Source organism: Bos grunniens, chromosome 14 (assembly GCF_055505025.1).
Source record: "Bos grunniens cultivar Pamir isolate PY7600 chromosome 14, Bosgru_T2T1.0, whole genome shotgun sequence".
NCBI lineage: Eukaryota > Metazoa > Chordata > Mammalia > Artiodactyla > Bovidae > Bos > Bos grunniens.
In genome coordinates, this window is record NC_141178.1 from 17785356 (window position 1) to 17809796 (window position 24441).

The 24441-nt window shown below is 38.4% G+C and overlaps 1 protein-coding gene across 30 annotated transcripts in view; it reads left to right on the top strand.

Annotated features, from left to right (window-relative positions):
* VPS13B (vacuolar protein sorting 13 homolog B) overlaps positions 1-24441 on the top strand; it is an 805974-nt gene that overhangs the window by 714056 nt on the left and 67477 nt on the right. The window lies entirely within an intron of this gene.

Below are 24441 nucleotides of genomic sequence, written 5' to 3' on the forward strand. Positions count from 1 at the left end.
AATACATAAAAGGTGCTAAAAGAGTGCTTGATGTACTGTAAACATTGTATATCGGGAGTTATTTTCCATTTGTGTATTCGGATTCTTACTGTGTGTATAGTTCGTGCCAGTCATGCATAGGCACTGGAGATTCAAAGGTAAAAAAGTCTTAGTCCTCACCCTCCAAGGACAGCTCACGGTCCGCGACAGAGTGACTGCAGTGACAGACTGCAGGGAGTACCCAAGGGAGCGCTGAGAAAAGATATACCAAAGGATGTCTGTTTTCCAAGGAGTGTAATTCCATTTTCCTGTCACTTTAGATGGGAATAATTAGAGGGATGTGCCCTGCAGGGATAACTGAGGACGAATTAAATACAAAGATGTGGTCTTAAATGAGTAAAAGAAATCCTAAGAAGTACTCTCAAGAATAATGTATTTCTAAAACCCTGGGTAATAAGGAAACTACTGTCTGCTTATGATTAAAAGAAAGTCATTAGATTAGAGAACAAGTTTTCCCATCTGGTCTATAGACCAGCTTTAGGATATGTTATATCCTCAGGCTCCCTTTTGCTGTTTTTTTTTTTTTTCCAGTAGCTAGATTCTGATTTCTTACTTGCCTTTTTTTTTTTTAAATCGTATTGCCACACTATTAGTATCAAATTTGGCAAAGTAGATACAGTAAAATTCTTCTTAAGTCTATGTATTTAATTCTGGTTGATCTAACAGGATGGTAAAACACCATATATCCTTTTTTAATAAGAGTTCTTTCAGAAATGTGTATGGTATGATATTGCACTTGTATTTTTAGAATGAATGACATGTCCTTATTTTTCTAATTCTCCTTTTGACAAATGTCCATGTTAGAGAGTTTTTAAGTTGTTTGGTTGTTTGCTCCTTGTAACATCATTAAAGGACACTTGGTCAGTTGTTTCATTTAAAAATTAAGCAGTTATTTTTTCCTGTTAATTGCAAAAGTAAGAATATAGACCAGATATATAAACCAAAAGAGAGAGAGACAGAAAAGACAACCTATAATTCCAACCACCCAGAGACAATCCATGTTAAGACTTGTTTAGCCGTGTAGACCTTCAAAAGGCTTATATGATCATTGCATTCCCAGAGATGAACTGGTAGTGACAGGAAAGAAACCTCTGAGAAGGTGTGTTAATGTGCAGTCATACATTGTACCTCTAGCCACTTCACCCATTCATACATGCAGGCTGCAGGCCTCAGCCGAAAGCAAAGCAGAGAAAGCTCATTTTCCTTCAAAGTCATCTTAAGCTGCATAGACTATCATGACCCTCCCTGACTCAAGATTCTCTGGATACTGGAGCCAGGACGGGAAGGATGATGCTAAGAACAGTGGGCTCAGGGGTGTGGAGGAACAGGTGTCTTCATGTTGTAGATGTACAGTTTCTGAATGGAAAGGACATGAACAGGAAAGAAGAATGGCCGACCACTGCCATACTATACCTTTCATATTTAAACTCTTCTGTACTTTTTCAAGGTCTTTTTGTATTTATTACTAGTCTTATTTTCATAGTATCCCTGTGTGATTTGTATTTTTGTTATGAACATTTTATAGATAAGGATACAGAAATGTTAAGCTAAGATAGTGGTAGAGTTGGGACTGAATCCCATGTCTTTGCATTTTCAATATACTATTATTTCCACAACATTGTTAAACTCTGCTAGGTTTTGGCAGCAGGATTTGTCTGCTAGAAGAGCCAAACTGTGAGATTTTAAGAGAAGGGCTGAGAAATCGCTGCTATAATACTCCACATTTAAAGCTAGAGTAACATGGCATTCTTAGTACAATATGAACCCTTGCAGAGCTTTAAGAACACAAAACAATAAGAACCTTTTAGTGACAAACTGGAAACATAAGACAGGTATCTATTAAACTTTTTTCTCTTTTTAATTTGTAACTGCATCTTCTGGATACAAATGTTAAGATGAGCTATAGTCAATAATCTTTAGACTAAAACTTAGATCATATTCATAAAAGGTGTCCCTTTAGTACAGCTACGTATGCTGAAGGAAGTGTTTTAGGACCTTTTGAAGCCAGCGAGGTCTTAATGGGCCCAGGGGTCTTCATGGAATTCCTTACGTCCATAGTTACGGATTCTGCTGTGTTCTAATGAGAGATTACATCTGAGGATCAGAAAAACTAGCCACTGAGCTTCAGACTGCACCTGGAGGTGGTCACAGACACACAAGTAAGCTAACTGTTCCCTTTTTCCAGACTCCAAGTCATATCCTGCACTGCCCAGCAGGCTTGGTTTTAGGAACATTTGTGTCTGCATGTTTATGCTACCTTGGGTGTTAGTCAATTCATAGTCTCAGGGAGGATTTCTAAAGTTCAGAGAACTTAACTCCATTAAACAATGTAGCTTATATTGCAGAGATCAAGAAAGTAGCAATGACACCTGGAAAGGTTTCAAAGAGGTCAGCATGTCTTAGAACCACACAGGAGGTTGCTAACAACAGTAAGTCCCAACGGGATAGGGAAAAACACGGACACAACCAATTGCAGAAATCCAAAGCTGAAAAACCTTTTCAGAGTTGAAAAGTTGTAAATTCTCCCTATAGTTTCTAACACACACTCTGAGGCAAAATCACTTGAAAATGCTGGCTATCCTACAACATTTGCTTGCCTAAACAAACAAAGGAAGAACAAAACAATCTCCTAGGGGATAATTGAATATATTCAGCTGCACAGCTGTATATGCCACCTCAAAGGGCCCTTAAATATCCCACTCCAGGAGACTTTACTTCAGTTGGACAAGAACAGTAACCAGTGAAGGAATGGTCTTCAGAGAAGGGCTTCACAGTATATGGAATTGAAATACATGTGTGAGTTTATGGAATCTTTCCCCGGAATATGGACAGTCTGTGCAGCTCAGAGTCAAGGGGAGCTCTGTTTAATTTAACCAGACTGGATACAGTGACACGTCCATCGTAGTAGGGTTTTTGTGTAGGCTGTTCAAATTAACTTCCTGTTCTGGTAAAGAGAGAGCACTGTTGCCTAATTAAACTTCTTGAAACAAGAATTCCTCTAGCTTGTATGTAAGGAATTACATTTGCTTTACCCTTAAAACACGCACAATTTATAGATTGTGCTTTTTTTTTTTTAAGGTTTGCAGAATTCCAACTACCAATGACTTAATTTGGTAACCAAACCATCAGTCAAGGTGAAAATAGGCTCCAGACAGAGCTATAGAAAATAAAAGATTGCTCCAAATGGGATGTAGTAGGAAGTTTTATCATCTTGTGAAAATGGCAGATAGTTAAAAATGAGAAAGGCGACAAGAGTCAATTTGGAAGAGCGGCAGAGCATCTGGGAAATACTCATCAAAGTAATCAGATTTAGGAAAGAAAACATAAATCAGACATTACTTTCAGGCAGAGTTTGGCAGACTTTTTTGAGTAGGGCCAGACAGTGACTGTTTTTAGGCTTTCAGGGCCTTGGAGCCTCTCTCATAGCCATTCAGCTTTGCACAAAAGCAGCCATAACAAATGAGTGTGACTGTGTGCCAATAAAACTTTATTTATAGAAAAGAAAATTTGAATTCCAATAATTTGCACACAAAGTGGTATTTTTCTTCTTTTTTTCAACTATCTGAAAATGTTAAAGACACTCCTAACTCACTGGCTTTATAGAAATAGGCAGTGCACCAAATGACCCCGAAGTCATGCCTTATTTGTCAACCCCTGCTTTCGGGTCTCTCAGTTGACAAAATTCAGTAGACTAAAGATTTGACAGAAAATTGTCTTTGCTCTGCTGTAAATGATATTCCCATCACTTGAAAACTTGGTAACATGTTTCAGAAATTATGAAATGACAGGTAATATATTAAATCTAACACATAAAATCAACCTGTGCTTACCACATAACTGTGTTCTTGAGTCCCTAAGTCATGTCCAACTCTGAGACCCCATAGACTGCAGCATGCCACCTAATAGTAAAATATTTGTATTGTTCTTGTTCTTGCCCATATAGACAGAAAGTTCTGCTGTTCTTTTTTCAGATGTGAAAATATTTAAAAGTGAGATCTGATCATTTTTCCTCTTGTCTAAAGAAAAAGTAATGGGTTTTTGAGTGTCTAGCTATCTTATGGTAATTCCAGTCAGCTGTCAGTTTTATTAGATTGTAATTTCTTATTCAGTTACCACTCTCTCTATATCCCTTTATATAGTGTATGTGTACACATATATCTAAAGAATGAGCACGTTCTTGTTGCAACTGTCACAATTTTTAAAATTTAAAATCAGACTTAGGGAGGCTGGGAAAGATTGAGGGCAGGAGGAGAAGGCGGTGACAGAGGATGAGATGGCTGGATGGCATCGCCAACTTGATGGACATGAATTTGAGCAAGCTCTGGCAGTTGGTGATGGACAGGGAGGCCTGGTGTGCTGCAGTCCATGGGGTTGCAAAGAGCTGGACATGACTGAGCGACTGAACTGAACTGAACGAGGGAGGCAGGTGAATATTCTATGTTGGCAAACTGTTCTCACTGATAAATTTTCAAGTGTTGGCCTCTGCTATTATATGGAGCATGGTATGCATATGAGAGTTTGTTAGAAAGGGCAAAGGAAAAGACATTTTTACACCCAGAAGGTACAAATGGGATTGATATTTCCTTTCTAGAAAGCAATTTGATAAAAAGCATCATAGCTATTAAAATGATCATAGCCTTTGACCTAGTAATTCTCTTACTAGTGATCAACTCTCAGGGAGCAGTCCAAATTAATACAAAGGTGTGTACACAAAAATGTTTATCATAATTTTATTCATACTATCAAATTTTAAACATCAAAAGCTCAATTTTAAAGAAATAGGTAAGAGAAATCTGGCATACCTATGAGATGAACTATTATGGGACCTTTACATTCTTACATAGGAAGGCGAAGTGCTACCATATCATTGTTCAGTTGCTCAGCCATGTTGATGACTCTCTGTGACCCCGTGGACTGAAGCACACCAGGCCTCCCTGTCCTTCACTATCTCCTGGAGCTTGCTCAAACTCATGTCCATTGAGTCGGTGATGCCATCCACCCATCTAGTCCTCTGTCATCCTCTTCTCCTCCTGTCCTCAATCTTTCCGTTCATCAGGGTCTTTTCCAGTGGGTCCACTCTTTGCATCAGGTGGCCAAAGTATTGGAGCTTATCATATTATATCAGTCAGAAAAGCAAAATATAAAACTCTGTACATACAATATGATCTTAACCATTTAAGTATAAATGCATAGAAAAATACTGAAACAAGATATGTCAAAATGTTGCCTCTGAATGGTATATTTTTTAAGGTGATATTTTTTTCCAATGTATTACATTTTTATATACTTTTCAACTTTTTAAAATAAAGAATACAGATTATTAAGTCAGAAAGAAGTAAAAACTCTGAAAATATTTATATATAGACAGAGGAATTTCAAAAGCTAATTAGAACAGTGGCAAGTATAATACTATATCAAGAATGGTTCTCTGGGAACTATTGAAATAGTTTTTTTCAATTATTTCCTTAGTTACATCTTTGCCCCAATTCAGTCTACCTTGCAAACTACAATTCAAGTAAGTTTCCTAAATGATGTTTTGATACTTTCTTGTCCAAAAATCTTTACAATCATCATCTATTAAATATACCCAAATTATCTGGTATCTAAGACCTGACTTATTATTTCTATCTAGATGCTTATTATATCCCATTGATTTTTAATCAACAAATAATAATTTCTTATGGCCTGTTGTGTGTTTGTAAATGTGTACATTCTTCTAAGAAACACGTTGTCTGATGAGGGAGTCAGAAAGGAAACAAATTAGAGACATGATCATTATCTATGAGGATTTTGTGGCAGTAGTTGCAGACAGGGAGACTGAGTTAAAATACCAGCCATAGGAAGAAAAGCAAGAGGACTAGAAAGTAAAATCACCTGCCTCTGAATATGGACAAGGTCTTAATGGGGACTCAAAGGAAATGTTTCCTAACATGAGGAGGGAAATCTGCCAAGGCTTCCTGGTAGAAGTCATATTTATATTGAATTTTCATGTTTAAGTAAGTGCTAGGTCAGTGAAGTAGGGTGGGAAAGGGGTGTTCCCAGGTAAAGGAACCAACGTGTGTGAAAGCCACAGAGGCAAGAAAGAACATGGCAGGGTAGCACTTGACTGATTTGACTACAATGTAGAGTACATGTGTGGAATTGCAAGACTGTAAAGTCAGTGAAGGCCATGAGGGCCCTTGTATGCTGTGCACATGAGGCAGAACCAGGGAACAGACAGGCAGGCAGGCTGCCTGTCAGGTTCAAGGGAATTCAGGTTTTGTTCAGAATAAACACAGGCATTAAAACTGCAGGCCTTGCTGAGGAGATGTGTGCTAGGAAACTGGCTCTTTGATGGTGATGGGAAAACTAATTTGTAGGGTTGCCCAACTTTCATGGGGTAAGGACTCCCACCATAGCTGATTTTAGGCTACCAATGATTTAGCAACCAGCTCACTAGATTCTTGAATATTTAGCAGTACTTTCTCACAAACAAGTATGAGCCACCTCATTGCTATTTGGAGGAGTTATGTTCTGAAGAGCATTTTGAGGAGATATACCTGTATGTGACAGGCAGCTTTTGTCTACAGAAGGGTTTTAAGTAGAATCATCACAGGGTCACAATTGCATTTTGGAAAGGTTCCTGTCCTGCAGTTGTGTAAACAGTCTAGAGGAGGCTGAGAATGCATGCGGTTGTATGGACACCACTGCATAACCCAGGAGTGAGAGATTACAGTAACTGAGCCAAGACAGAGTAGAAGTCAGAGACTGGTATAAATACCTAACAGACTGATCTTCCTGTGAATTACAGCTATAAATTCTGAGCAAAACACAAAACATCTACCTCTAAAGATGAACAGAGGCAGACAGATTTTGGAGGGGAATAGGATCTTTGAGCCAGTAAACTGCACAGTGGTTCACCCATTTGTCGTGGCTTTGGTTTGAGGTCACCTGCAGTTGCAGCCATGCAAGGGGGGCCCACTGTCTTTCTGGGCCAAGGTACCAGGCGAAAGAACTCAGGCAACCAAGGTCACTAGAGGGTGAAGAGAAAATCTTGGGAAAGGGAAATCGAGAGAATAGGGAAATACGTTTAAATGTGGCCCACCTATCTGCTTCCTGCTGAAGCACATATGCATGGGGCAGACTGAAAGCAGATTGTACCCAAGCCTTAAAGAACTGAATTTATCTGCACTGCCACTCACCCAGGTTTAAGAGTTTTTGTGCTGTGCCAAGTTGCATCAGTCATGTCCAATTCTGTGCAGCCCTATGGACTGCAGCCTGCCAGGCTCCTCTGTCGATGGGATTCTCCAGGCAATAATACTGGAATGGATTGTCATGCCCTCCTCCAGGGGATCTTCCGACCCAGGGATCAAACCTGTGTGTGTTACATCTAACCTGCATTAAACAGGCAGGCGGGTTCTTTACCACTAGTTTGATTCTAAACTAGTTAATTACCTATTGGAAATATTAACACTCTGGAAGAATTATGGGAGAATTCAGAGTCTTCACCACAGAGCATTTAATAGTGTCCACACTATGACCCAAAATTACTTGACAGGTCTCAAAAATCTTAAAAAAAAAAAAAGAATTACTCAATTTCAAGGGAGAGATGATTAACAGATGCCAACGTAAAGATGACTCAGAGGTTGAAATTATCATGCATATACTTTAAAGCCACTGTGGCAACAGAAAAGGGATTTTATTATAATTAATTCCTAAATTAATTTGATTTTTAACATTCTTTTTTAATTGAAGTAAGTAGTTGATTTATAATATATTCGTTTCAGGTATACAACAGTGATTCAAAATTTCTATAGATTAGACTTCATTTTAAGTTATTACAAAATATTGAATTGACTATATTTCCTATGCTGTACAATATGTCCTTGTTGCTTATTTATTTTATACACAGTAGTTTGTGTGTATAACCCCCTACTTCTATCAAGTCCTTTCCCCCTCCCCTTTCCCTACTGGTGATCACTAGTTCTCTATATCTGTTATTTGTCTTTTGGTTAATCAAAACAGGGCGATTCTAGATGGCCTGATTTAATCAGGTAAAAGCCCTAAAAGAGGTACGGGATCCTTTTATCAGGAGAGCGAGAGAGATAACATACATTCCTGCTGGCCTGAAAGAAGCAAATTACCATGTTATAGCTGCCTATGAAGAGGGCCATGGGGCAGGGAGGTGTGAGAAGCCACGGAGATGTGCAGGTGGCTGCCAGTGCTAGTCATTAAGTCAGAACCCTCCTCACATGCCTCCTCACAGACAGGCATGCATGCGTGCTAAGTCACTTCAGTCAAGTCTGATTCTATGCGACCCTATGGACCGTAGCCTGCCAGGGTCCTCTGTCCATGGGATTCTCCAGGCAAGAATACTGAAGTGGGTTGCCATGCCCTCCTCCAGGGGAATCTTCTGATCCAGGGATCAAACTTAGGTCTCTTACATCTCCTGCATTAGCAGGTGGGTTCTTTACCCATAGTGCCATCTAGGAAGCCCCCTCATATAGGCACCAGGGAATAAATTCTGCCAGCTACCCAAGTGAGCTTCGAAGAGGATTCTTCCCAAGTCAAGCCTCTAGATAAGATTGTAGCCCTTGTTGTGTAGCAGAAACCAACACGACATTGTAAAGCAATTATCCTCCAATTAAAAACAAATTAAAAAAAAAAAGAATTCAGCCCAGCTGACACCTCAGTTGAAGATGGATCAGTAGAAATCCATCCAATCAAAAGGTCTAATATATGAATAACTGTAATCAAAGAATTACAGGAGAGAATAGGACTCCCCCCGCCGTTAAGAAATCATCTCAGAAAATGTCCCAGACTTTGTGAAAGACAGAAATTTACAGACCCAGGAAGCTCAGAGAACTCCAAACAGGCATTCGAAAGAAATCCACACCCGGACACTAATACTTTCAAGTTCTTCTGGTTTCTGCCCACTTACTTGCTCCAAAGCACCCACCCACAAACACATCGTAGGCTTCTGTTATAGTAGCACCTCACATACACATACCATACTCTATATTATTACAGATTGCTGTTTAACAATTAGCCCACAACTTAAGTAAATAAAAAATTATTTCTCAGTTTTATTAGCCAAAAATTTCAGGAGTAGTTTACCTGGGTGATTCCAGCTCAGATTCTCTGACAAGTCAAGATTCTTGTAGTCAAGACATTAGCTGGAACCACAGTCATCACAAGAGCCTGCAGTTCTGTTCATTTTGTTTGAATTTTTTTTCCCCCCCTCTCTACTTCAGATTGCCCTAAGGAGACTGAGTGAAGCAATAACTGAAGAGACCACTGTATGGGCAATGGGGAGTTCATTGATAGCCCAAGGAAAGCGTTTTCTGTGGCTAGATAGGAATAGAAATCAGATTGAGTGGGTTGAAAAATGAATGGGAGGTGAGGAAGTAGGGAAAATGAGCATGATTTTTTTTAAATCCTGATTGAGTGTTAGCTCAAGAAAGCTGAAGGGTCAGGTGAGGGTTTTTGACTGTGTAGATCACAATAAACTGTGGAAAATTCTGAAAGAGATGGGAATACCAGACCACCTGATCTGCCTTTTGAGAAACCTGTATGCAGGTCAGGAAGCAACAGTGAGAACTGGACGTGGAACAACAGACTGGTCCAAAAAGGAAAGGAGTACATCAAGGCTGTATGTTGTCACCCTGCTTATTTAACTTCTCTGCAGAGTACATCATGAGAAACGCTGGGCTGGAGGAAGCACAAGCTGGAATCAAGGTTGCCGGGAGAAATATCAATAACCTCGGATATACAGATGACACCACCCTTATGGCAAAAAGTGAAGAGGAACTAAAAAGCCTCTTGATGAAAGTGAAAGAGGAGAGTGAAAAAGTTGGCTTAAAGCTCAACGTTCAGAAAACGAAGATCATGGCATCTGGTCCCATCACCTCATGGGAAATAGATGGGGGAACAGTGGAAACAGTGTCAGACTTTCTTTTTTTTTGGGCGCCCAAATCACTGCAGATGGTGACTGCAGCCATGAAATAAAAAGACGCTTACTCCTTGGAAGGAAAGTTATGACCAACCTAGATAGCATATTAAAAAGCAGAGACATTACTTTGCCAACAAAAGTCCGTCTAGTCAAGGCTATGGTTTTTCCATTGGTCATGTATGGATGTGAGAGTTGGACTATAAAGAAAGCTGAGTGCCGAAGAATTGATGTTTCTGAACTGTGGTGTTGGAGAAGACTCTTGAGAGTCCCTTGGACTGCAAGGAGATCCAACCAGTCCATCCTAAAGGAGATCAGGCCTCTGTGTTCATGGGAAGAACTGATGTTGAAGCTGAAACTCCAATACTTTGGCCACCTGATGCAAAGAGCTGACTCATTTGAAAAGACCCTGATGCTGGGAAAGATTGAGGGCAGGAGGAGAAGGGGACGACAGAGGATAGGATGGTTGGATGGCATCACTGACTCGATGGACATGTGTTTGGGTGAACTCCAGGAGTTGATGATGGACAGGGAGGCCTGGTGTACTGTGGTTCATGGTTCATGTCGCAAAGATTCAGACGTGATTGAGCGACTGAACTGAACTGAACTAGGCATGTTCATATATGAAAAGGAGTAAATAGCAGATAGGTTGATGATGCAGAAGACAGGAAGAGTGATTAATGGCATAAGGTCCCAGAAAAAAAGAAGAATGCATCCAGATTACAGGTGGAAGGGTGGACCCAGGATGGAATTATCAGTTATCCACTATTTACAAACCACCCCAAAACTTCTATTTGAAAGTTTATTAGCTCATAAGTGTGTTGGTCAGAAATCTGGATGCACTTAGTTAAGAGGTTCTTCTCCTAGTCTCAGCTGGGCTCACTCGTGAGGCTGCAGTCACCTGGTCGGCCAACTGGGGCCGAGTGGTCCATAATGGCCCTGCCCACACATTTGGTACTTGGCAGACCACTGGCCAGGGTTCTCTTCCATGTGATCCTTCCAGCAGTCTCGCCTAGACAGGAGAACGAGAGCAAAGACTGCAAAACCTATTGAGCCTAAGCTCAGAGCCCTTATAGAATCTGCTGCCCACATTCTACTAGGTGGAGCAAGTCACAAGGTGAGGCCAGATCCAGAGGATAAGAAGCAGAATCATAACCTCTTGATGTGAGTTGCTGAGAGAATTGGGGACCATTTTTAACTTAGCACAAAAGCCTCCTCCTGCTTTGAGACAGGAGAGAGAACTGAGGTTGACTATAAATGTTGAGGTGGTTGTAGTGGGTATTTGCTTAAAGTGAGAAGAGGGAAGGAAAGTAGAAGGCTTTTTTGAACATGACTTTCCACAATATCTAATCCTGTATCCTGCTCATAATTGGCATTTGATAAGTGTACACTGAGTAAATAAATGTTGAGATTTCTCATAACATCTGACATTTCTCAAGAACATAGATTTAAAAGCTTATTTTAACAATATGACCACGGTAAACAGTATGGGTCATATTGGATGCTTTTATGTATGTTGTACAGGCACACAAAAAGAGGTCCTCTGAGTTCAAAATACATGCTTTTGTATGCTGTCTGTGCAACTGGACTCGTAATCAAGAGTAGCCGCTCGTCTCCGCCACCTCTGCCCCCTTGGCCTCCCAGTGGCCTCTGATGGAAACTTACGAAACAGGGAGATGCTGCAGGAGGACCAGCAGTATACTTCAAAGGACACCAACTTACAGGTCCACATGCACGTCCGACTGTGCCTGCTTTTGTTTAACTCTGAAAAACTTGTATTATTTATCATAAGCTGAAAGTATGTTGTGCAATTACAAAATAGTACTGATTTAAAGTAGACATTATTTCAGGTTAAATTTGCCTTATATTTTCTCTTTCTCTAATCATGGAAATAGATTCCCGGAAACTACATTATCGCCCTTACTGTTGCGTAGCACACAGCTGTCCACAACGAGCAGTTCCGTTTGGGATGGAAGGACTGTGTGCCTTTGCTCCCCAGTGGCAGTAACAAGCTTCTTTTATTGTTGCTGACATTAAGATAGCTAAAATCAACAGTGAGGTAAACAGTTCTTAGGACCATCTGGCAAGGATTTCAATCCAAAATATTCTGTAAACACTAACTCCATTTGAGTACCCGGGACCTACTATCCAGTCACCATCAACTGCTTTTTTATTTTAGTTCTAAGCAGTCATTGAAACAGCAAAATAGTAAGACTTGTAGACTCTGTCTCTTCACCTTTCTCTCGTCAAATATTTTCGGTTTCCTGAGAGGTTCCAAGAAACTTATATTCTCTGAGGAAGGTTATAATGCCTTGTTGAAGTCACCAGTAAACGGGACCCTGGCAGTTTTGGTCATTAAATATCTAGTGGATAGAGATGTTTGGAATTTCTTCATTTTCTGTTGGTAAATACATTTACTCTATTTAAATGAGAGGAAGAAGTTTGGAGTCGAGTTTTTTTTTTCTTTTTCCTGTATATTTCAGTCACTATGTAGAAATGGTTGCATTGTGACCTTGTTAAGACTTGTGAAGTCTTCCACAAGAAAGTAGCAAAGACAGTTTGTGATAAGACACTTTATCCAGTCCCAGGACTGATTTCTAGAGTTTTGTACAAGCCTTCACAAAAGGGCACAACTGGGGATTGTTTCAACTGTGAAGCACCCAGAGGAGTGACTACTGGTGCTGCTAATGGTCTCGCCATCCCTTCTCTGGCAATAAATTTTCGATATTGAAATATAGCTTTGGAGAAAAATGTACTGAGGTTTCCTTAAGCTTTTTACAAGACACTCAAAGGCTTTTCACAAGCTAGTGCTCTGCAAATGTGAATTCTTGATGTCTAAACATAAAGGTCCTTGACTGAACTAATTTGAAATGTGAATTTTAATACAGAGTGCTTGGAGAAAGGGAATGCAGCTGGACCATTAAAGCATGGTATTTTGCCATTTGTAAGTAATGGGAAATACTGATTAAGAATGTTATAAAGATTTCAGCATTCAGAATGTGATTGCGGTTAATCATAACATATTACCACAAGCCTGTGTAACAAAAGCATTAACTCTGTTAAAGACAATGGCATACCTATTACACTGTGGCACTTTTTAATTATTTCCATGCTGAGCAGGATATTGAAGAGCTTATTATCTAAAGGTCAGAATAATGCCCAAGACATGGCCAAGCCCAATGAGTGTCAGATGCATGGAATGTTGGATGACTTCATAGTTATGAAATTATTTCATTTCTCATGATAATTCCTGACTTGCCAAGTTAGTGAATTTTAAGAACTCTGAGAGCAGATTTTTAAGATAAATGTGAAATAATCCATACTTTTGGAGTCAGGGACTTCCCTTCAGGCATTAGTTCATATTTGACTTGCTTGACTTACACTTGGGGATTAAATGAGTTAGGACAAGGTCTTAGATACCACATTCCCTTACTGGGAAAGAAAACCAACTTGCACAACTTTGGCTGGCTCATGTTTCTTGTTATACAGGCACTAAGAAGCAGCGGTTGCCATAAAATACTTTATTTAACCTTTACAAAAATGTTTTCTTAGTATGGCAAGGCAGTTTAGTTAAATGAAAATAAATAACTGTAAAAATTTTGGATGTCTTTTGTATCCCATCTGTTGACTTCTTTTTTTTCTAATTAAAAATTAGGCGTAACAATTTTAATTGTCTAAATGGCCATGATGACTGAAAATAAGTTACAGATTGCATAGAACTACCTGATCTTTTCTTAGAACACATGTTGGCATGTCTTCTATTTTACATTCAACTAAATTTTGCTAAATGATGAATGAACATTTTAAAAGAAAATTTAAAAGAACAATTTTATTCAAATTTTTGTTAGATTTCCTCCATGGTTTATATTTGTATTTAGTCAAAATTGATTTTCAAACAAACAAGAACTGACAATCTGGCTCACAAGCTCAGAACATTTATCCAAGTCTGAATGACTATCAAACAGTGTCTCCAGCTTACCTTATTGGCTTCCATTTCTCAGCTTACCTAAAGTATTCTTTATTGTTTCGATCCAACTTACCCTTATCTCTTTCACTGAGGAGCTGGGTTCAACCATGAGCATGACAATCATTCACTATCATTCTGTCAAGAGTATGTCTACCCAGCACCAAAATCTTCTGACTATTAGTGTCACTCAATTAAGCAATTATTGTTTGTATTTATTTTATTTAATTATTTTTTTAAAGTGAATTATTTCCTATTTTATAGACAGACTACCCTTTTCTGTATAGACACACAAGCATACATGTAAAATTTCTCTGAATTTTTACTTTTCAGCCTCTTATGGTAGCATTAAGGATGAACAGCCTCAAAGACTATCACACAGTTCTGGACTTAAGGCAGCTATTAGTGTCACAGCTCCTGTTTTTCCAGTTGTATGTCGTTTAAATACAGGGAAGCCCATGCGCTTTAGAAACATGAAAACAACAGATATGTGTAATGTTGAAATGACCTTTTTAAAACAAGCCTATATATCATTTCATGCTTTTTTTTTTACTGTGTACATTTATATCTGATTTCACGATTAATATGTTCCCCGAAAGTTATACATAGCATTGTATTTTAACTAATGAGAAAATTTGCTCCTTAAATCTTTTTGAAAAAAAAAAAAAATTGTGAAGTGAATTATTTTTCTCTAATTTAGATAATTTCTATTTAGGTAGCTTTTTAGCAAGGAATACTCATTAAGCATCATAGTTTTGTAGATAATATATAAAAGTGCCACTACTCTTCACCTGACTTTTTCTTTTTGTTTTTTTTTAATTTATTTTTCTCTCTAGTATGTAAATGTCAGTCATATGCTTTTTCCTTTGCTTTGCAGTATCTTTTCAAAGGTCTCATGGCTTATTTTTATGTCCTTTTTGCTATTTATTAATGATTATATCATATTATGGATTGCCCTTTGTTATACTATATTATTTGAGGAATGGTGATTTTTATTCTCCAGCTGCAAGGCCAGATAATAAAGTCAACTCCTGTTCTACTTCCCATTTTCCAGCTGGCATTTCCTAATATCTCAAGTATACACAGGTAAAAGTTTCTACATCCTCCCATGCTTCTTTGTTATTGTGAATTGTCAAAAGTCATGCAGAGCTACAGTTTGCTTCATTCACGCAACTGTTTTTTTGTTTATTTTTTCCTGACTCTTCCTTCATCAGTGTTTGCCTTGTGATAACCATTCATAAAAATAAACAGTGGGGTGCTGCTAGAATCTGTTGTTTCCTGGTAGCTACTATTTCTGAATATATATAGAAAGACCAGCCAGATAGTGAACAGCATAATTTCAAACAGCCAAACGTCTATCAGTTACTATGTTTCATTGCCTTTAATGCTTCACACTCTGGTGTTTATTGATGACTGGTGCTGTGAAAATAAGTGGCAATTCCTGACCTAAGAGCTCACTGCCTCTTCAGCCTCCCTTTCTGTACCATCCTCTCTCAGGCAGGTCCTCTCCCTAACTCTCACCTCTCTTCATCCCCAAGAATCTGCACACATGGCTGCTTTGAGAGCAAGATCTGACGTGAAACAATGATTTTTGTTCCAGTTTGACTCTTTTCCTTTGCAGGATCAAAATCCCATGGGTTATTAGAAGAATGTAAGCCAATGAGTTCATAATATAAAGTTAACTTTCCACATTATATTGACAGTAAATTGTTTGCACAAAGATTTAAAGCTATCAGTCAGTTCAGTTTAGTTCAGTCTCTCAGTTGTGTCCAACTCTTTGCAACCCCATGAATCGCAGCACGCCAGGCCTCCCTGTCCATCACCAACTCCTGGAGTTCACTCAAACTCATGTCCATCGAGTCAGTGATGCCATCCAGCCATCTCATCCTCTGTCATCCCCTTCTCTTCCTGCCCCCAATCCCTCCCAGCATCAGAGTCTTTTCCAATGAGTCAACTCTTCACATGAGGTAGCCAAAGTATTGGAGTTTCAGCTTTAGCATCAGTCCTTCCAATGAACACTCAGGACTTATCTCCTTTAGGATGGACTGGTTGGATCTCCTTGCAGTCCAAGGGACTCTCAAGAGTCTTCTCCAATACCACAGTTCAAAAGCATCAATTCTTCAGCACTCAGCTTTCTTCACAGTCCAACTCTCACATCCATACATGACCAATGGAAAAACCATAGCTTTGACTAGACGGACTTTTGTTGGCAAAGTAATGTCTCTGCTTTTAAATATGCTGTCTAGGTTGGTCATAACTTTCCTTCCAAGGAGTAAGCGTCTTTTTATTTCATGGCTGCAGTCACCATCTGCAGTGATTTGGGAGCCCGAAAAAATAAAGTCTGACACTGTTTCCACCGTTTCCCCATCTATTTCCCATGAAGTGGTAGGACCGGATGCCATGATCTTCGTTTTCTGAATGTTGAGCTTTAAGCCAACTTTTCACTCTCCTCTTTCACTTTCATCAAGAGGCTTTTTAGTTCTTCTTCACTTTCTGCCATAAGGGTGGTGTCATCTGTATATCCGAGGTTATTGATATTTCTCCCAACAATCTTGATTCCAGCTTGTGCTTCTTCCAGCCCACCGTTTCTCATGATGTACTCTGCATAGAAGTTAAATAAGCAGAGTGACAATATACAGCCTTGACGTACTCCTTTTCCTATTTGGAACCAGTCTGTTGTTCCATGTCCAGTTCTAACTGTTGCTTCCTGACCTGCCTACAAATTTCTCAGGAGGCAGATCAGGTGATCTGGTATTCCCATCTCTTTCAGAATTTTCCACAGTTTATTGTGATCCACATAGTCAAAGGCTTTGGCGTAGTCAATAAAGCAGAAATAGATGTTTTTCTGGAACTCTCTTGCTTTTTCCATGATCCAGCAGATGTTGGCAATTTGATCTCTGGTTCCTCTGCCTTTATCTAAAACCAGCTTGAACATCAGGAAGTTCACAGTTCACGTATTGCTGAAGCCTGGCTTGGAGAATTTTGAGCATTACTTTGCTAGCGTGTGAGATGAGTGCAATTGTGAGGTAGTTTGAGTATTCTTTGGCATTGCCTTTCTTTGAGATTGAAATGAAAACTGACCTTTTCCAGTCCTGTGGCCACTGCTGAGTTTTCCAAATTTGCTGGCATATTGAGTGCAGCACTTTCATAGCATCATCTTTCAGGATTTGAAATAGCTCAACTGGAATTCCATCACCTCCACTAGCTTTGTTTGTAGTGATGCTTTCTAAGGCCCACTTGATTTCACATTCCAGGATGTCTGGCTCTAGGTCAGTGATCATACCATTGTGATTATCTGGGTCGTGAAGATCTTTTTTATACAGTTCTTCTGTGTTCTTGCCACCTCTTCTTAATATCTGCTGCTTCTGTTAGGTCCATACCATTTCTGTCCTTTATCGAGCCCATCTTTGCAAGAAATGATCCCTTGGTATATCTAATTTTCTTTAAGAGATCTCTAGTCTTCCCCATTCTGTTGTCTTCATCTGTTTCTTTGCATTGATCACTGAGGAAGGCTTTATTATATCTCCGTGCTATTCTTTGTAACTCTGCATTCAGATGCTTATATCTTTCCTTTTCTCCTTTGCTTTTCGCTTCTCTTTTCACAGCTATTTGTAAGGCCTCCTCAGACAGCCATTTTGCTTTTTTGCATTTCTTTTTCATGGAGATGGTCTTGATCCCTGTCTCTGTACAATGTCACAAACCTCCGTCCATAGTTCATCAGGCACTCTATCTATCAGATCCAGTCCCTTAAATCTATTTCTCACTTCCACTGTATACTCATAAGGGATTTGACTTAGGTCATACCTGAATGGTCTAATGGTTTTCCCTACTTAAAGCTATAGTATGCTACTTTTATGACTTGTTTGTAATGCAGTCAGTGTGGTTTTTTAAGACATGAATTTTGTACAGGAAAAACCAATCCAAGTTAAGCTGTCACCTGCTTTTGTTTATGAGAAATAACAAAAATGTCTTTTATTCTATTCCAGTATCTTTTTTCATGTTATTTCCTTGGATAAGTAAAATATGTCAATCTCTGGTCACTTGTTTAACTTCTCCATGCATAATAAGGCTTCCCAGGTGGCGCTAGCAGTAAAGAACCCCCCTGCCAATGCAAGAGACATGAGTCAAGAGTTTGATCCCTGGGTCGGGAAGGTCCCCTGGGGGAGGGTGTGGCAACCCACTCCTGTATTCTTGCCTGGAGAATCCCATGGACAGAGGAGCCTGATGGGCTACAGTCCATGGGGTCGCAAAGAGTCAGACACGACTGAAGCAACTTAGGACACACGCAAGCATAATAACTCTGCTGCTGCTGCTGCTAAGTTGCTTCTAGAGTCCTACAATTTTTTCTTCCTCTCATAAATTTTACACTATACTTTTTCTTGTTAAATCTCTCTCCCACTATACTGTGAGAATTTTAGTGTGCATCTCATTTGTCTCTCTCTCCACCATGTGGGCTTCCCTGATGGCTCAATGGTAAAGAATCCGCCTGCCAATGCAGGAGACATGGGTTCAGTCCCTGAGTCAGGAAGATTCCCTGGAGAAGGAAATGGCAAGTCCCTCCAGTACTCTTACCTTGGAATTCGCATGACCAGAGGAGCCTAGCGGGCTACAGTCCATGGGGTCGCAAAAGAGGCAGACACGACTTAGCGACTAAACCACCACCACCATGTATAGTACAGTTAGTTGGCTTATGGTGAGCATTTAGTAGATATGAATCCTGAAAATATTTGCTAAATTGAGGGGAAAAACCTTTTGCTTTAGGGGGGAAAAAACCCTCAAATAATTTCATTAAATTGCCGAGGAATCATATGAGTAAGTAATACAGCAAGCCAGACCTTGTGTGAAGAGCAGAGATGGAGGCCTCAGAAATGAACTGAGTCTCAGTCACCCTTTCAGCAAAATGCCAACAGAGCAAATAGTAAATCTGTGACACTGACCAGGACAGGTGGGGAGACTTCATGCAGGAAGCTGAATTTGAGTTTTTAAAATAGAAATGTCTAATTTCGTTTTACTTGAAGGCTCTGTATGCTTTCTGTTGAACTTTTTTGATTTTAATAACATTAATTTTTATCTGATTGCAAAGTAATACATATTATAGTGTGAAATTTGGAAATTACATAAAAGCACACAAAACACATGCATAAAAAGTAAAGTTAAAGCTCACATCCCCAAGATAACCACTGTTAGCATTCTGGTATATTTTCTAGCCATTTTTCTCCCTTTAGGAATAGACATGTATACTTTTTGTTCATTTTATAAAAATGAGGTATATATTGCACATATCTTTTTGTAATGCGAATTTTTCTGGTTAATCTTTGGCTGAGTAAAATTGTTCATTTTTTTCATGCTGCGATTTTTTTTTCAATAGTTTCAGAGGATTCTATAGTATAAGCATGATTAAGAAGAGAGATTCTTAGTAAGCACACTTCAGTTCAAATCTTAAACCTTGCCCTCTTGAGCACTGTGGCCTCTCTGTAGCTCAGCTTGCTTTTTCATTCATAAAATAGAAGTATCTCCCACCAAAGATTATTTTAAGGAATAAATAAGAGCATGTATAAAAAGCACTTAGCCCACTGCTTGACACATGAAAGTGAAAGAAAAAGTGAGTGTTGGTCGCTCAGTCATCACTCTGACTCTTTGCAACCCCATGGATTGTAGCCCGCCAGGCTTCTCTGTCCATGGAATTCTCCAGGCAAGAATACTGGAGTGAGTCACCATTCCCTTCTCTAGAGGCCCTTCTGACCCAGGGTTCGAACCCAGGTCTCCTGCATTGCAGGCAGATTCTTTACCGTTTGAGCCACCAGGAAAGCCCAAAGTATATGTCTAATAACTGATAGCTATTATTGTTTTTGCTATATTTTATTTGACTAATGACCTAGTAATGCCATATTTTCATTATTAAAACAGTGCTGGAATAAACATACATCTAGGTAGATCTTTGCACATGTCTATAATTATTATATCAAGATAAATTCCTGTTTAGAATTGAGGAGTCCAGTGAGTATCTGAAGCTTAGATTTTTGATAGAAAGATTACTCTCCAGGTACAATTTTCATTCTAACCATTTTTTGAGTGTGCCAGGTTTCCCTTCTCCTGTAAGAGGTTGCTTTACGCAATTGCACAGAATTTGTAGCTTTCATGTAACGCAAACAGTCTTGAGAGAAAACCTACGTGTAAGCTATCATCTTTTGTGTCATTGATACTTGTGTGATGACAGTGACCATTATATCACCCCCTGAAAGGTTGATTTGGAAATCTTTTTTTTTCTCCTCTTTCTTCCAAAATATACTGCATCAAAGAATCCAAGTTGTCCACTAGAAAATAATTCAAATTGATTTATTTCTACTTTATCATTCTTTTAGGTTGTGCTCTATAAATATAAAAAGGAGATATAGAGTCCTAAGAGTTCTAATATTGAATCAGAGTGACACCAAGGATTAGCAATTATCTAGATATTTTCTAGCATTATTTCAGATACTCTGAACATCCTGAAATTCAATGGCCTTAAAAAAGCAATAATGAGCAACATATTTCATTTTGTTTTCATGTTAGTTTATTGATGTGAAGTGTACTGTCAGTTCCACTTGTGCATTCTAAACAAGCAATCTAGCTTTGATCTATTTAATTTGATCTGTAGCTTTTTATATGTTATTTTGGATAGACAAGAATTTGTTCATATTTTAACTTAATTTTCATTTGCATGTTTACCTAGTACATATCATTTAGGGTCTACTTTATGCTTTAGTATCATGTTGCAGTGTCTGAATTATAGATTTTACGGATTTCATTGATGTGTAGCTTAATCTAGTATTGTTATCCACGTAAAGCAAATCTGTATTGAAAGGTCACTCAAAATAGAAATTGTTTCTGAATATTTTGATTTCATTCTCATTTTATGATATTTTATGCCCAAATATCACCACTAAAATTTTTTGATATCTGCTTTGGGTTATTTTGGTTATTTTTCAAAAATCCTGATTTTTTATTCAACAGTTATTTCATTCAGTGCCTACTGTGCACTAGGCTCTTAGGATATAGATATGAGTTTAGAAGTTTAAAAAACAAATATGATGCTTAAGCTTTTGTATATATTAATATATATTATATACTATATATTTACTACAAGCATATATTCAGTAGTTTCTTTCACTTGCATTTCACATAACTTTCAGAACTAAAATTTCTGTCAAGAATAAAATACATTGGAGGAATATGTTTACATTATTTAGATTTTCAGTTTCTTTTTGGAACATTGCATATTACTGTACAATAAATTACTATAAAGTACAAAAAATATGCAAATGACTCTGAAGACAAATTTTCAATTTCTGATTAGGTACAAAGCATCTTGATAACAATTTTTAAATGAATAGTGAAATAAAGGTCAAAGAAAAGTATCTAGTACTTTCATTTATATTTCAGATATCATTTAAATTTTTTTCTTAACACCGCCCCCCCCCGCTTCCTCTTCCTTGGTGTACCCTGTTATCCTAGATTTCATTTTGTTTTTCTTTCCTCTGTAATCTGTCGAGTCAGGAATTCTCCCTTTGGATGTGACTGTGGGTGGTCCTGAGAGCTGATCCCCAAGCCCCTGATCAGTAATTCAGTTTTAAGTTTTATTTTCTATTGAAAAAAATGAGTGGAAAGTTCTGTGCTCCCATTTGGAGTCTTCAGTGGAATTTGATCTTGCTGCCAATGTGGCCCTGGAGTAGGGCAGTCTGCTAGAAAAAAATGTCAGTGTAGCCCCTTGGGGCCTTCCATTGAGTGTGGCTACTGTACAACCTGCCTTATACTTCATTTCATTTCCCACTGAAAAGTTCAAACAAGAGTGGTTCTTATTTGACTGTTTTCCCCCCCAGTGGAAAAAATTAGACACTAGCTAAGTAGGCCACAGAGAGTGAAAAAGCTGAATGGAAAAGAAAGATGGTGAAGGAAGTGAATCTGAAAGGGAAACTTAATGGAAACAAGGGGAAAGAAAATTTCCAAATTGTTAAGAGAACGTTAAAGACACCGTGGGCTCTAGACAGAATGGATAGTGATATTTTGTTAAGGCCAATACTTCCTCTCTCCTGTTTCTGGCCCACATTGCTCTCATTCTATTGCAGTTGTCCAGACCCCTCCACACTCAGCTCTCACCATCCTTTCAACACATCGCTTATCTGTACACAAGGCTAATTCCTGAATAAAGCACAAATTCCATAGCTCAGCAAATCATCAGGGCTGGCCACCATCTAGATCTGCTTCTCAGACCTTATCCTCACTCTTTTTTTGACATATTTCTTCTTCTCCAGCCAATTGAGACTATGAACTTTGCCCCAAGCAAACCTTCTGACTTCACCTCTCAGATTGTCCTCCTTGGCCAGTGACTGTCATCTTTACCAATTGAAGTCCTACCCAAACTCTCAGGCCCAAATGCTTTAGGAAGCTCTCATAATCACAGCAACCTGAACAAGCCCTCTCTCTTCCAGACTCCTGTATCAGCGTGTACCTCTCTTAATGCCTCTTGTGGGTTAGTTATACAGGCCTTAGTTTTCCTGTAAGATCTTAAGCTCCTTGTGGAATAAAGACCAAAGCTGTTTTTTATGCCTTCCATAGTCTTTCACATATTGCCTTCCTTATAGTATCTGACAAATAAAAATGCATTGGATGAATAATAGAAACAAGTCTCATTAGGATTAGGCAATCTAATACAAATTTCACATTTTTATGCCTGATTTTATAGTTTCTTTGATATAGAAATAAAAATAGACATATGGGTATTTGTTATTAAATGGAGACTTCTCAGTACCTATAACAGTGAAATTTAGTGAGTCAGTCCAACAGGTACAGGATTTTCCACCCTCATTTGATGTCCAGGGATACCTGAGCACCCTGCCTACCCAGGGGAAGTACTGGGCACTGTACTGAAGTACTGGGGTTCTACAGCTGAAGTACTGCTAGGCCTCCTGAATTCCTTTTTGTAGATTTTTCTCTCCAAGGAATGTCATTCTTTTCCTATTAACTTATATATACATGTAGTTGTCAATGATATTTAAATGCTTTTTAACTGCAGGCCAGACATTACAAATATTCTGTTGGTCATACAGGTGGGGAGAAACATCATGTTTTTCTCCCACCTAACTTTTCTGTGTGCACTAACTCCAAACATATCTGAATTTTCATAATTCAAAGACAATATATATGATATATGTGCCAACGTTTTGAGAACAAATAGCTGCCAAGCAAAACCTGACAGCATATTCCTTGGTGACATTCATCATTAAACGCTGTGCACACAGAGTGAACAGCTACCTAAGATTGAGCTCGTATGCAAATGTGAACACTCCTTCATTAAAATTACGCTGTGTACATTAAAACTTTCTTTAGAGGCTATGGAATTTTCAAGAAAAATACAGCTGAGCTTGACCTTAAGTACCTTGCCTCATTAGTTTTTGTCATTTCCAGCTACTAGTCTCTCCAAAGAAAACAACTTTCTTTGTTTCTTTTAGTTTTGTGTGTACCCTGAGCTGTATTCCCAGTTGCTGCTACAAAAACTGAAGTGGTTCCAAACACCACTATTGTTTTTCTTTTTTTTTTCCCTGTAACTAATATTTAAACATCAAAGATACTCTGGTACTTTTATGTTGAAGACTGTATATAAAACCAAATTTTCCCTAAAGGTATTTTATTTGCCGTCCAGGATTTTTTTTTTTTTTTTAATTTTTTTTTGCTGTTAGACTTCTTTTTTTAGAAATCATCTGACTGGTAGCCTTTTGATTTCACAAGATCACTGGCAGTTGTATGGAAGAAGAACTGAGTGGGGCCATATTAAAAGCAGGGAGATGAGTTACCAGATTTTTAAAAATATTTTAAGATATTTAAAAACAAAACAAAAAATCTCTCTCTGAATTTTCCACCAAATGTTACATTATGATGAACAATGACCTTGGGAAATTTTCAAGTTTAAGCACTTTATAAGGGTTCCTCTTAATGTTTAAACTAAAAAATAATGTTGCTATCAAAAGACTTTTATTATTATGGCAATTCTCATGAAGTCCTTAATGTATTTAAGAGCCCATTATGATAGCTCTTATATAATGGTTTCAAAGTTTTATTTATTCTGTTAGTTGGAAAATGTTTCATGTGATTAACCTTTGGTTAGCTCTTTTAAAAATTATATATGATATGAAGGGAAATATTGTTTATATATTATCTAAACCTTTTTCCTAAAATGTCAGTTTTATTTCTGTATGGCATCATTGACTCACTGGACATAAGTCTGAGCAAACTCTGGGAGATAGCGAAGGACAGGGAAGCCTGCCATGCTGCAGTCCATGGGGTCGCAAAGCGTCGGACACGACTTAGTGACTGAACAACAAGAACATTATTTATTTTCATTTAAACATGTATCCTAAAGAAACAGTCATTGTTGTTTTGGAATGCCTTTTCAGTTAGTGGACTTAAGTTTGGAATACTTAATTGCAGTTAATAGGTAGCAGTAGAAATAGAAAGTATTTGATGTCCATGAAAG